The following is a 13,747-nucleotide window of genomic DNA, read 5'->3' as shown; positions in this document are numbered from 1 at the left end:
TTTATTACGTTCGTACTACCATGTGCAACAGTTGCTTGACCATACACCGTTCTAACTACCATGGGTATAAATGAATACTCCCTATGGCGTTCGTAATAACATGGACGAAAGTTGCAGGAGCATTCAGAGTTGCAACTACCTTGAACTAAATTTCGTCTACCGTTTTGAGGTGTTTGCAATACCTTTTCTAACATATGCTTGACCATTTGGTATTCGGACTAACATGAATAGAACTTTCTTGACCATATTTATGACTTTCGTACTACCATGGGCGTAAGTAACATGACCATACACCGTTCTAACTACCATGGATAAAAATGAACGCTCCCTAGTGCATTCGTAGTACCATGGACGAAAGTTGCACGACCATTCAGAGTTGAAACTACCTTGAAATAAATTTCGTCTACCATTTTGATGTGTTTGCGACAACTTATCCAAAATATGCTTGACCATTTGTAATTCGGACTACCATGGATAGAACTTGCTTGACCATATTTTTGACGTTCGTACTACCTTGTGCAACAGTTGCTTGACCATACACCGTTCTAACTACCATGGGTATAACGGAATACTCCCTATGGCGTTCGTAATAACATGAACGGAAGTTGCAGGAGCATTCAGAGTTGCAACTACCTTGAACTAAATTTCGTCTACCGTTTTGAGGTGTTTGCAATACCTTTCCCAACATATGCTTGACCATTTGGTATTCGGACTAACATGAATAGAACTTTCTTGACCATATTTATGACTCTCGTACTACCATGGGCGTAAGTTACTTGACCATACACCGTTCTAACTACCATGGATAAAAATGAACGGTCCCTAGTGCGTTCGTAATACCATGGACGAAAGTTGCACGACCATTCAGAGTTGCAACTACCTTGAAATAAATTTCGTCTACCATTTTGATGTGTTTGCGACAACTTATCCAAAATATGCTTGACCATTTGTAATTCGGACTACCATGGATAGAACTTGCTTGACCATATTTTTGACGTTCGTACTACCTTGTGCAACAGTTGCTAGACCATACACCGTTCTAACTACCATGGGTATAACGGAATACTCCCTATGGCGTTCGTAATAACATGGACGAAAATTGCAGGAGCATTCAGAGTTGCAACTACCTTGAACTAAATTTCGTCTACCGTTTAGAGGTGTTTGCAATACCTTTCCCAACATATGCTTGACCATTTGGTATTCGGACTAACATGAATAGAACTTTCTTGACCATATTTATGACTCTCGTACTACCATGGGCGTAAGTTACTTGACCATACACCGTTCTAACTACCATGGATAAAAATGAACGCTCCCTAGTGCGTTCGTAATACCATTGACGAAAGTTGCACGACCATTCAGAGTTGCAACTACCTTGAAATAAATTTCGTCTACCATTTTGATGTGTTTGCGACAACTTATCCAAAATATGCTTGACCATTTGTAATTCGGACTACCATGGATAGAACTTGCTTGACCATATTTATTACGTTTGTACTACCATGTGCAACAGTTGCTTGACCATACACCGTTCTAACTACCATGGGTATAACGGAATACTCCCTATGGCGTTCGTAATTACATGTACGATAATTGCAGGAGCATTCAGAGTTGCAGCTGCCTTGAACTAAATTTCGTCTACCATTTTAAGGTGTTTGCAATACCTTTTCCAACATATGCTTGACCATTTGGTATTCGGACTAACATGAATAGAACTTTCTTGACCATATTTATGACTTTCGTACTACCATTGGCGTAAGTTACTTGACCATACACCGTTCTAACTACCATGGATAAAAATGAACGCTCCCTAGTGCGTTCGTAATACCATGGATGAAAGTTGCACGACCATTCAGAGTTGAAACTACCTTGAAATAAATTTCGTCTACCATTTTGATGTGTTTGCGACAACTTATCCAAAATATGCTTGACCATTTGTAATTCGGACTACCATGGATAGAACTTGCTTGACCATATTTATTACGTTCGTACTACCATGTGCAACAGTTGCTTGACCATACACCGTTCTAACTACCATGGGTATAAATGAATACTCCCTATGGCGTTCGTAATAACATGGACGAAAGTTGCAGGAGCATTCAGAGTTGCAACTACCTTGAACTAAATTTCGTCTACCGTTTTGAGGTGTTTGCAATACCTTTTCTAACATATGCTTGACCATTTGGTATTCGGACTAACATGAATAGAACTTTCTTGACCATATTTATGACTTTCGTACTACCATGGGCGTAAGTAACATGACCATACACCGTTCTAACTACCATGGATAAAAATGAACGCTCCCTAGTGCGTTCGTAATACCATTGACGAAAGTTGCACGACCATTCAGAGTTGCAACTACCTTGAAATAAATTTCGTCTACCATTTTGATGTGTTTGCGACAACTTATCCAAAATATGCTTGACCATTTGTAATTCGGACTACCATGGATAGAACTTGCTTGACCATATTTATTACGTTTGTACTACCATGTGCAACAGTTGCTTGACCATACACCTTTCTAACTACCATGGGTATAACGGAATACTCCCTATGGCGTTCGTAATTACATGGACGATAATTGCAGGAGCATTCAGAGTTGCAGCTGCCTTGAACTAAATTTCGTCTACCATTTTAAGGTGTTTGCAATACCTTTTCCAACATATGCTTGACCATTTGGTATTCGGACTAACATGAATAGAACTTTCTTGACCATATTTATGACTTTCGTACTACCATTGGCGTAAGTTACTTGACCATACACCGTTCTAACTACCATGGATAAAAATGAACGCTCCCTAGTGCGTTCGTAATACCATGGATGAAAGTTGCATGACCATTCAGAGTTGAAACTACCTTGAAATAAATTTCGTCTACCATTTTGATGTGTTTGCGACAACTTATCCAAAATATGCTTGACCATTTGTAATTCGGACTACCATGGATAGAACTTGCTTGACCATATTTATTACGTTCGTACTACCATGTGCAACAGTTGCTTGACCATACACCGTTCTAACTACCATGGGTATAACGGAATACTCCCTATGGCGTTCGTAATAACATGAACGGAAGTTGCAGGAGCATTCAGAGTTGCAACTACCTTGAACTAAATTTCGTCTACCGTTTTGAGGTGTTTGCAATACCTTTCCCAACATATGCTTGACCATTTGGTATTCGGACTAACATGAATAGAACTTTCTTGACCATATTTATGACTTTCGTACTACCATGGGCGTAAGTTACTTGACCATACACCGTTCTAACTACCATGGATAAAAATGAACGCTCCCTAGTACGTTCGTAGTACCATGGACGAAAGTTGCACGACCATTCAGAGTTGAAACTACCTTGAAATAAATTTCGTCTACCATTTTGATGTGTTTGCGACAACTTATCCAAAATATGCTTGACCATTTGTAATTCGGACTACCATGGATAGAACTTGCTTGACCATATTTTTGACGTTCGTACTACCTTGTGCAACAGTTGCTTGACCATACACCGTTCTAACTACCATGGGTATAACGGAATACTCCCTATGGCGTTCGTAATAACATGAACGGAAGTTGCAGGAGCATTCAGAGTTGCAACTACCTTGAACTAAATTTCGTCTACCGTTTTGAGGTGTTTGCAATACCTTTCCCAACATATGCTTGTCCATTTGGTATTCGGACTAACATGAATAGAACTTTCTTGACCATATTTATGACTCTCGTACTACCATGGGCGTAAGTTACTTGACCATACACCGTTCTAACTACCATGGATAAAAATGAACGCTCCCTAGTGCGTTCGTAATACCATTGACGAAAGTTGCACGACCATTCAGAGTTGCAACTACCTTGAAATAAATTTCGTCTACCATTTTGATGTGTTTGCGACAACTTATCCAAAATATGCTTGACCATTTGTAATTCGGACTACCATGGATAGAACTTGCTTGACCATATTTTTGACGTTCGTACTACCTTGTGCAACAGTTGCTTGACCATACACCGTTCTAACTACCATGGGTATAACGGAATACTCCCTATGGCGTTCGTAATAACATGGACGAAAATTGCAGGAGCATTCAGAGTTGCAACTACCTTGAACTAAATTTCGTCTACCGTTTTGAGGTGTTTGCAATACCTTTCCCAACATATGCTTGACCATTTGGTATTCGGACTAACATGAATAGAACTTTCTGGACCATATTTATGACTCTCGTACTACCATGGGCGTAAGTTACTTGACCATACACCGTTCTAACTACCATGGATAAAAATGAACGCTCCCTAGTGCGTTCGTAATACCATTGACGAAAGTTGCACGACCATTCAGAGTTGCAACTACCTTGAAATAAATTTCGTCTACCATTTTGATGTGTTTGCGACAACTTATCCAAAATATGCTTGACCATTTGTAATTCGGACTACCATGGATAGAACTTGCTTGACCATATTTATTACGTTTGTACTACCATGTGCAACAGTTGCTTGACCATACACCTTTCTAACTACCATGGGTATAACGGAATACTCCCTATGGCGTTCGTAATTACATGGACGATAATTGCAGGAGCATTCAGAGTTGCAGCTGCCTTGAACTAAATTTCGTCTACCATTTTAAGGTGTTTGCAATACCTTTTCCAACATATGCTTGACCATTTGGTATTCGGACTAACATGAATAGAACTTTCTTGACCATATTTATGACTTTCGTACTACCATTGGCGTAAGTTACTTGACCATACACCGTTCTAACTACCATGGATAAAAATGAACGCTCCCTAGTGCGTTCGTAATACCATGGATGAAAGTTGCATGACCATTCAGAGTTGAAACTACCTTGAAATAAATTTCGTCTACCATTTTGATGTGTTTGCGACAACTTATCCAAAATATGCTTGACCATTTGTAATTCGGACTACCATGGATAGAACTTGCTTGACCATATTTATTACGTTCGTACTACCATGTGCAACAGTTGCTTGACCATACACCGTTCTAACTACCATGGGTATAACGGAATACTCCCTATGGCGTTCGTAATAACATGAACGGAAGTTGCAGGAGCATTCAGAGTTGCAACTACCTTGAACTAAATTTCGTCTACCGTTTTGAGGTGTTTGCAATACCTTTCCCAACATATGCTTGACCATTTGGTATTCGGACTAACATGAATAGAACTTTCTTGACCATATTTATGACTTTCGTACTACCATGGGCGTAAGTTACTTGACCATACACCGTTCTAACTACCATGGATAAAAATGAACGGTCCCTAGTGCGTTCGTAATACCATGGACGAAAGTTGCACGACCATTCAGAGTTGCAACTACCTTGAAATAAATTTCGTCTACCATTTTGATGTGTTTGCGACAACTTATCCAAAATATGCTTGACCATTTGTAATTCGGACTACCATGGATAGAACTTGCTTGACCATATTTTTGACGTTCGTACTACCTTGTGCAACAGTTGCTTGACCATACACCGTTCTAACTACCATGGGTATAACGGAATACTCCCTATGGCGTTCGTAATAACATGGACGAAAATTGCAGGAGCATTCAGAGTTGCAGCTACCTTGAACTAAATTTCGTCTACCATTTTGAGGTGTTTGCAATACCTTTTCCAACATATGCTTGACCATTTGGTATTCGGACTAACATGAATAGAACTTTCTTGACCATATTTATGACTTTCGTACTACCATGGGCGTAAGTTACTTGACCATACACCGTTCTAACTACCATGGATAAAAATGAACGGTCCCTAGTGCGTTCGTAATGCCATGGACGAAAGTTGCACGACCATTCAGAGTTGCAACTACCTTGAAATAAATTTCGTCAACCATTTTGATGTGTTTGCGACAACTTATCCAAAATATGCTTGTTGTTGTTGTGGTCTTCAGTCCTGAGACTGGTTTGATGCAGCTCTCCATGCTTCTCTATCCTGTGCAAGCTTCTTCATCTCCCAGTACCTACTGCAACCTACATCCTTCTGAATCTGCTTAGTGTATGCATCTCTTGGTCTCCCCCTACGATTTTTACCCTCCACGCTGCCCTCCAATACTAAATTGGAGATCCCTTGATGCCTCAGAACATGTCCTACCAACCGATCCCTTCTTCTGGTCAAGTTGTGCCACAAACTCCTCTTCTCCCCAATCCTGTTCAGTACCTCCTCATTAGTTATGTGATCTACCCATCTAATCTTCAGCATTCTTCTGTAGCACCACATTTCGAAAGCTTCTATTCTCTTCTTGTCCAAACTATTTATCGTCCATGTTTCACTTCCATACATGGCTACACTCCATACAAATGCTTTCAGAAAAGACTTCCTGACACTTAAATCTATACTCGATGTTAACAAATTTCTCTTCTTCAGAAACGCTTTCCTTGCCATTGCCAGTCTACATTTTATATCCTCTCTACTTCGACCATCATCAGTTATTTTGCTCCCCAAATAGCAGAACTCCTTTACTACTTTAAGTGTCTCATTTCCTAATCTAATACCCTCAACATCACCCGACTTAATTCGACTACATTCCATTATCCTCGTTTTGCTTTTGTTGATGTTCATCTTATATCCTCCCTTCAAGACACCATCCATTCCATTCAACTGCTCTTCCAAGTCCTTTGCTGTCTCTGACAGAATTACAATGTCATCGGCGAACCTCAATGTTTTTATTTCTTCTCCATGGATTTTAATACCTACTCCGAATTTTTCTTTTGTTTCCTTTACTGCTTGCTCAATATACAAATTGAATAACATCGGGGAGAGGCTACAACCCTGTCTTACTCCCTTCCCAACCACTGCTTCCCTTTCATGTCCCTCGACTATTATAACTGCCATCTGGTTTCTGTACAAATTGTAAATAGCCTTTCGCTCCCTGTATTTTACCCCTGCCACCTTTAGAATTTGAAAGAGAGTATTCCAGTCAACATTGTCAAAAGCTTTCTCTAAGTCTACAAATGCTAGAAACGTAGGTTTGCCTTTCCTTAATCTTTCTTCTAAGATAAGTCATAAGGTCAGTATTGCCTCACGTGTCCCAGTATTTCTACGGAATCCAAACTGATCTTCCCCGAGGTCGGCTTCTACTAGTTTTTCCATTCGTCTGTAAATAATTCGCGTTAGTATTTTGCAGCTGTGGCTTATTAAACTGATTGTTCGGTAATTCTCACATCTGTCAACACCTGCTTTCTTTGGGATTTGAATTATTATATTCTTCTTGAAGTCTGAGGGTATTTCGCCTGTTTCATACATCTTGTTCACCAGATGGTAGAGTTTTGTCAGGACTGGCTCTCCCAAGGCCGTCAGTAGTTCCAATGGAATGTTGTCTACTCCGGGGGCCTTGTTTCGACTCAGGTCTTTCAGTGCTCTGTCAAACTCTTCACGCAGTATCGTATCTCCCATTTCATCTTCATCTACATCCTCTTCCATTTCCATATTATTGTCCTCAAGTACATCGCCCTTGTATAGACCCTCTATATACTCCTTCCACCTTTCTGCTTTCCCTTCTTTGCTTAGAACTGGGTTTCCATCTGAGCTCTTGATATTCATACAAGTGGTTCTCTTATCTCCAAAGGTCTCTTTAATTTTCCTGTAGGCAGTATCTATCTTACCCCTAGTAAGATAAGCCTCTACATCCTTACATTTGTCCACTAGCCATCCCTGCTTAGCCATTTTGCATTTCCTGTCGATCTCATTTTTGAGACGTTTGTATTCCTTTTTGCCTGCTTCATTTACTGCATTTTTATATTTTCTCCTTTCATCAATTAAATTCAATATTTCTTCTGTTACCCAAGGATTTCTACTAGCCCTCGTCTTTTTACCTACTTGATCCTCTGCTGCCTTCACTACTTCATCCCTCAAAGCTACCCATTCTTCTTCTACTGTATTTCTTTCCCCCATTCCTGTCAATTGTTCCCTTATGCTCTCCCTGAAACTCTGTACAACCTCTGGATCTTTCAGTTTATCCAGGTCCCATCTCCTTAAATTCCCACCTTTTTGCAGTTTCTTCAGTTTTAATCTACAGGTCATAACCAATAGATTGTGGTCAGAGTCCACATCTGCCCCTGGAAATATCTTACAATTTAAAACCTGGTTCCTAAATCTCTGTCTTACCATTATATAATCAATCTGATACCTTTTAGTATCTCCAGGGTTCTTCCATGTATACAACCTTCTATCATGATTCTTAAACCAAGTGTTAGCTATGATTAAACTGTGCTCTGTGCAAAATTCTACCAGGCGGCTTCCTCTTTCATTTCTTAGCCCCAATCCATATTCACCTACTACGTTTCCTTCTCTCCCTTTTCCTACACTCGAATTCCAGTCACCCATAACTATTAAATTTTCGTCTCCCTTCACAATCTGAATAATTTCTTTTATTTCATCATACATTTCTTCAATTTCTTCGTCATCTGCAGAGCTAGTTGGCATATAAACTTGTACTACTGTAGTAGGTGTGGGCTTCGTATCTATCTTGGCCACAATAATGCGTTCACTAAGCTGTTTGTAGTAGCTTACCCGCGTTCCTATGTTCCTATTCATTATTAAACCTACTCCTGCATTACCCCTATTTGACTTTGTGTTTATAACCCTGTAGTCACCTGACCAGAAGTCTTGTTCCTCCTGCCACCGAACTTCACTAATTGCAACTATATCTAACTTTAACCTATCCATTTACCGTTTCAAATTTTCTAACCTACCTGCCCGATTAAGGGACCTGACTTTCCACGCTCCGATCCGTAGAACGCCAGTTTTCTTTCTCCTGATAACGACATCCTCTTGAGTAGTCCCCGCCCGGAGATCCGAATGGGGGACTATTTTACCTCCGGAATATTTTACCCAAGAGGACGCCATCATCATTTAATCATACAGTAAAGCTGCATGCCCTCGGGAAAAATTACGGCCGTAGTTTCCCCTTGCTTTCAGCCGTTCGCAGTACCAGCACAGCAAGGCCGTTTTGGTTATTGTTACAAGGCCAGATCAGTCAATCATCCAGACTGTTGCCCTTGCAACTACTGAAAAGGCTGCTGCCCCTCTTCAGGAACCACACGTTTGTCTGGCCTCTCAACAGATACCCCTCCGTTGTGGTTGTACCTACGGTACGGCTATCTGTATCGATGAGGCACGCAAGCCTCCCCACCAAGGCAAGGTCCATGGTTCATGGGGGGGCAAAATATGCTTGACCATTTGTAATTCGGACTACCATGGATAGAACTTGCTTGACCATATTTATTACGTTCGTACTACCATGTGCAACAGTTGCTTGACCATACACCGTTCTAACTACCATGGGTATAACGGAATACTCCCTATGGCGTTCGTAATAACATGGACGAAAGTTGCAGGAGCATTCAGAGTTGCAGCTGCCTTGAACTAAATTTCGTCTACCGTTTTGAGGTGTTTGCAATACCTTTTCCAACATATGCTTGACCATTTGGTATTCGGACTACCATGAATAGAACTTTCTTGACCATATTTATGACTTTCGTACTACCATGGGCGTAAGTTACTTGACCATACACCGTTCTAACTACCATGGATAAAAATGAACGCTCCCTAGTGCGTTCGTAGTACCATGGACGAAAGTTGCACGACCATTCAGAGTTGAAACTACCTTGAAATAAATTTCGTCTACCATTTTGATGTGTTTGCGACAACTTATCCAAAATATGCTTGACCATTTGTAATTCGGACTACCATGGATCGAACTTGCTTGACCATATTTTTGACGTTTGTACTACCATGTGCAACAGTTGCTTGACCATACACCGTTCTAACTACCATGGGTATAACGGAATACTCCCTATGGCGTTCGTAATAACATGGACGATAATTGCAGGAGCATTCAGAGTAGCAGCTGCCTTGAACTAAATTTCGTCTACCATTTTAAGGTGTTTGCAATACCTTTTCCAACATATGCTTGACCATTTGGTATTCGGACTAACATGAATAGAACTTTCTTGACCATATTTATGACTTTCGTACTACCATGGGCGTAAGTTACTTGACCATACACCGTTCTAACTACCATGAATAAAAATGAACGCTCCCTAGTGCGTTCGTAATACCATGGATGAAAGTTGCATGACCATTCAGAGTTGAAACTACCTTGAAATAAATTTCGTCTACCATTTTGATGTGTTTGCGACAACTTATCCAAAATATGCTTGACCATTTGTAATTCGGACTACCATGGATAGAACTTGCTTGACCATATTTATTACGTTCGTACTACCATGTGCAACAGTTGCTTGACCATACACCGTTCTAACTACCATGGGTATAACGGAATACTCCCTATGGCGTTCGTAATAACATGAACGGAAGTTGCAGGAGCATTCAGAGTTGCAACTACCTTGAACTAAATTTCGTCTACCGTTTTGAGGTGTTTGCAATACCTTTCCCAACATATGCTTGACCATTTGGTATTCGGACTAACATGAATAGAACTTTCTTGACCATATTTATGACTTTCGTACTACCATGGGCGTAAGTTACTTGACCATACACCGTTCTAACTACCATGGATAAAAATGAACGCTCCCTAGTGCGTTCGTAGTACCATGGACGAAAGTTGCACGACCATTCAGAGTTGAAACTACCTTGAAATAAATTTCGTCTACCATTTTGATGTGTTTGCGACAACTTATCCAAAATATGCTTGACCATTTGTAATTCGGACTACCATGGATAGAACTTGCTTGACCATATTTATTACGTTCGTACTACCATGTGCAACAGTTGCTTGACCATACACCGTTCTAACTACCATGGGTATAACGGAATACTCCCTATGGCGTTCGTAATAACATGAACGGAAGTTGCAGGAGCATTCAGAGTTGCAACTACCTTGAACTAAATTTCGTCTACCGTTTTGAGGTGTTTGCAATACCTTTCCCAACATATGCTTGACCATTTGGTATTCGGACTAACATGAATAGAACTTTCTTGACCATATTTATGACTTTCGTACTACCATGGGCGTAAGTTACTTGACCATACACCGTTCTAACTACCATGGATAAAAATGAACGCTCCCTAGTGCGTTCGTAATACCATGGACGAATGTTGCACGACCATTCAGAGTTGCAACTACCTTGAAATAAATTTCGTCTACCATTTTGATGTGTTTGCGACAACTTATCCAAAATATGCTTGACCATTTGTAATTCGGACTACCATGGATAGAACTTGCTTGACCATATTTTTTAAGTTCGTACTACCATGTGCAACAGTTGCTTGACCATACACCGTTCTAACTACCATGGGTATAACGGAATACTCCCTATGGCGTTCGTAATAACATGAACGAAAGTTGCATGAGCATTCAGAGTTGCAACTACCTTGAACTAAATTTCGTCTACCATTTTGAGGCGTTTGCAATACCTTTTCCAACATATGCTTGACCATTTGGTATTCGGACTACCATGAATAGAACTTTCTTGACCATATTTATGACTTTCGTACTACCATGGGCGTAAGTTACTTGACCCTACACCGTTCTAACTACCATGGATAAAAATGAACGCTCCCTAATGCGTTCGTAATACCATGGACGAAAGTTGCACGACCATTCAGAGTTGCAACTACCTTGAAATATATTTCGTCTACCATTTGCAGGTGTCTGCAATACTCCTTCAAAATAAGCTGACCATGTGGCATTCGGACTGCCATTAATAGAACTTGCTTGACCATTTTTATGACGTTCTTACTACCATGGGTAAAAGTTGCTTGACCATACACCGTTCCAACTACCGTGGGTAAAACTTAAGGCTCCCAAAGGCGTTCGTCATACCATGGACTAAATTTGCATGACAATTCAGCGTTGCAACTACGTTGACAATCGGGAAAGAATTTGTGGCCAACAGAAATAAATAAAAATAGAAATAAATAAATAATAATAATAATTAATAAATAATATTAAAAAGTAGAAATAAATAATAAATTATCCATGGTATCACAGACGCCATCCATATGTCGGTTATGTTCTGCCAACGGTAGTTTGAACGCCGTGTGCTCGTGAAACATTTATATGCTGTAGTTCGTGCGCTGAATGGTCAAACAACTTTTGGCCGTGGTAGTATGAACGCTTTGTGGTAGGAATTGGTGTGTCATGTTATGTTCATGGTACTGCGAACGCCGTCATTATGGTCGCTCAAGTTTTGTACGTGGTAGTTGGAACTCTGTTTTGTTGTGCAACGGTTGTGCATGGTATTAAGAACGCTGTAGGGTGTGTTCAGTTTTACCCATGGCAGTTAGAATGGTGTATGGTCGTGCAACTTTTTACCACAGCAGGGAGCATTCACATTTTCCCATGGTAGTTAGAACGGTGTATGGTCAAAGAAGTTTCGACAATGGTAGTACGAACATAATTAATATAGTCAACCAAGTTGTGTTCACGGTAGTTGGAATGCCAAATGGTCAAACAAATTTTAGCCATGGTAATACGAACCCCATCGATATGGTCGATCAGTTGGGAAGCTAAATGGTCGTTCAACGTTTGGTAGTTGGAACGCTGAATGGTCGTGCAACGTTTATGCACGATACTTCGAACGCCGTGTGGTCATTCTCGTTTTGTGCATGATAGTCGCGGCTGCAAAACACGTGCGTCTCGCGAGGCCCGAGGAATCGCTACATGACATCATCAAAAAGGCTGAAAGCGTGACAGCGCTGCCTGGTGACTAGACCTGTAAACAACTCTGTTGACGTAAGTGACGTCACACGTTGGCTACAGTGTTTATACCATGGAGTAGTGATGGGCTAAACTGCGATTTTCCGATATCAGTGATTTCTGTGAATGCTACTTTTCAGTATCTGTTATTCTTAACTGCGATTTGTCGCAGTTAAGAGTCGCAGTTAAGGAACATAGGTCGTGTATCCCTCCGCCACTGCTATTTCTGCGATTTCTGCTACTTCCGCGATTTCTGCGACTTCTGCTACTTCTGTGACTTCTGCGATTTCTGCTACTTCTGTGACTTCTGCGATTTCTGCTACTTCTGCGATTTCTGCGACTTCTGCTACTTCTGCGATTTCTGTGACTCCTGCGATTTCTGCGACTTACCACTGTATGAAAAAGTTACATCTGTCAACACAGAAAATTGCATCGCAACAAACCTGTCATTGGCAAGTATGTTTTACGTTTTTTCTTCCGTTGGCTTTAATTTTGTATTAAAGAAACAACTGTGAAAATATTGATAGTGTAATTAATATGTAAGTAGCCGTACAGTACCGTAATAGTTCGTATTTAGAAAATGAATTCTAACATATTGTTATGTTCACAGGTAGCTGAACTACATTTCAGTCACTCAGTAAAGTGATAACTCAAAATATCATTGTCAACAGATATGACGAAATTGCCACTGCGTCTTTAGACCGTTTTCGTCAGACGAGAGGTTAGTTTCTAAGCGTTTCGATGGACTTAATTACTTCAGTGAGATCGTTCTTGCAAATGTGATATTCATTATAGCAAATATTAGGAATCTACTCTGTCAATTATATTGCTAGTAATTAATGACAGCAAAAATTGTTTAATAATCCTTGTGTTTTTGCAGACACAGTTCTGACTCTGATTAGTGGTTGCTGTACGTATCTATCCACATCAAGGCTGTTGGGAGAGACTCGTGAAGATTCAAGACAGCTCTTAGAGGATTTGCAGTTTAAAAGTGAAATAATTGTGAAATAAGTGTGTGAATGATTAAACTGTGTTTTATTGAAGTTGTGCGATTTTAAAGGAATAATAAATGTCA

This window comes from Schistocerca nitens, chromosome 11 (assembly GCF_023898315.1).
Source record: "Schistocerca nitens isolate TAMUIC-IGC-003100 chromosome 11, iqSchNite1.1, whole genome shotgun sequence".
Lineage (NCBI taxonomy): Eukaryota > Metazoa > Arthropoda > Insecta > Orthoptera > Acrididae > Schistocerca > Schistocerca nitens.
The sequence above is the reverse complement of the archived record's forward strand: the minus strand, read 5'-3'. Positions refer to the sequence as shown.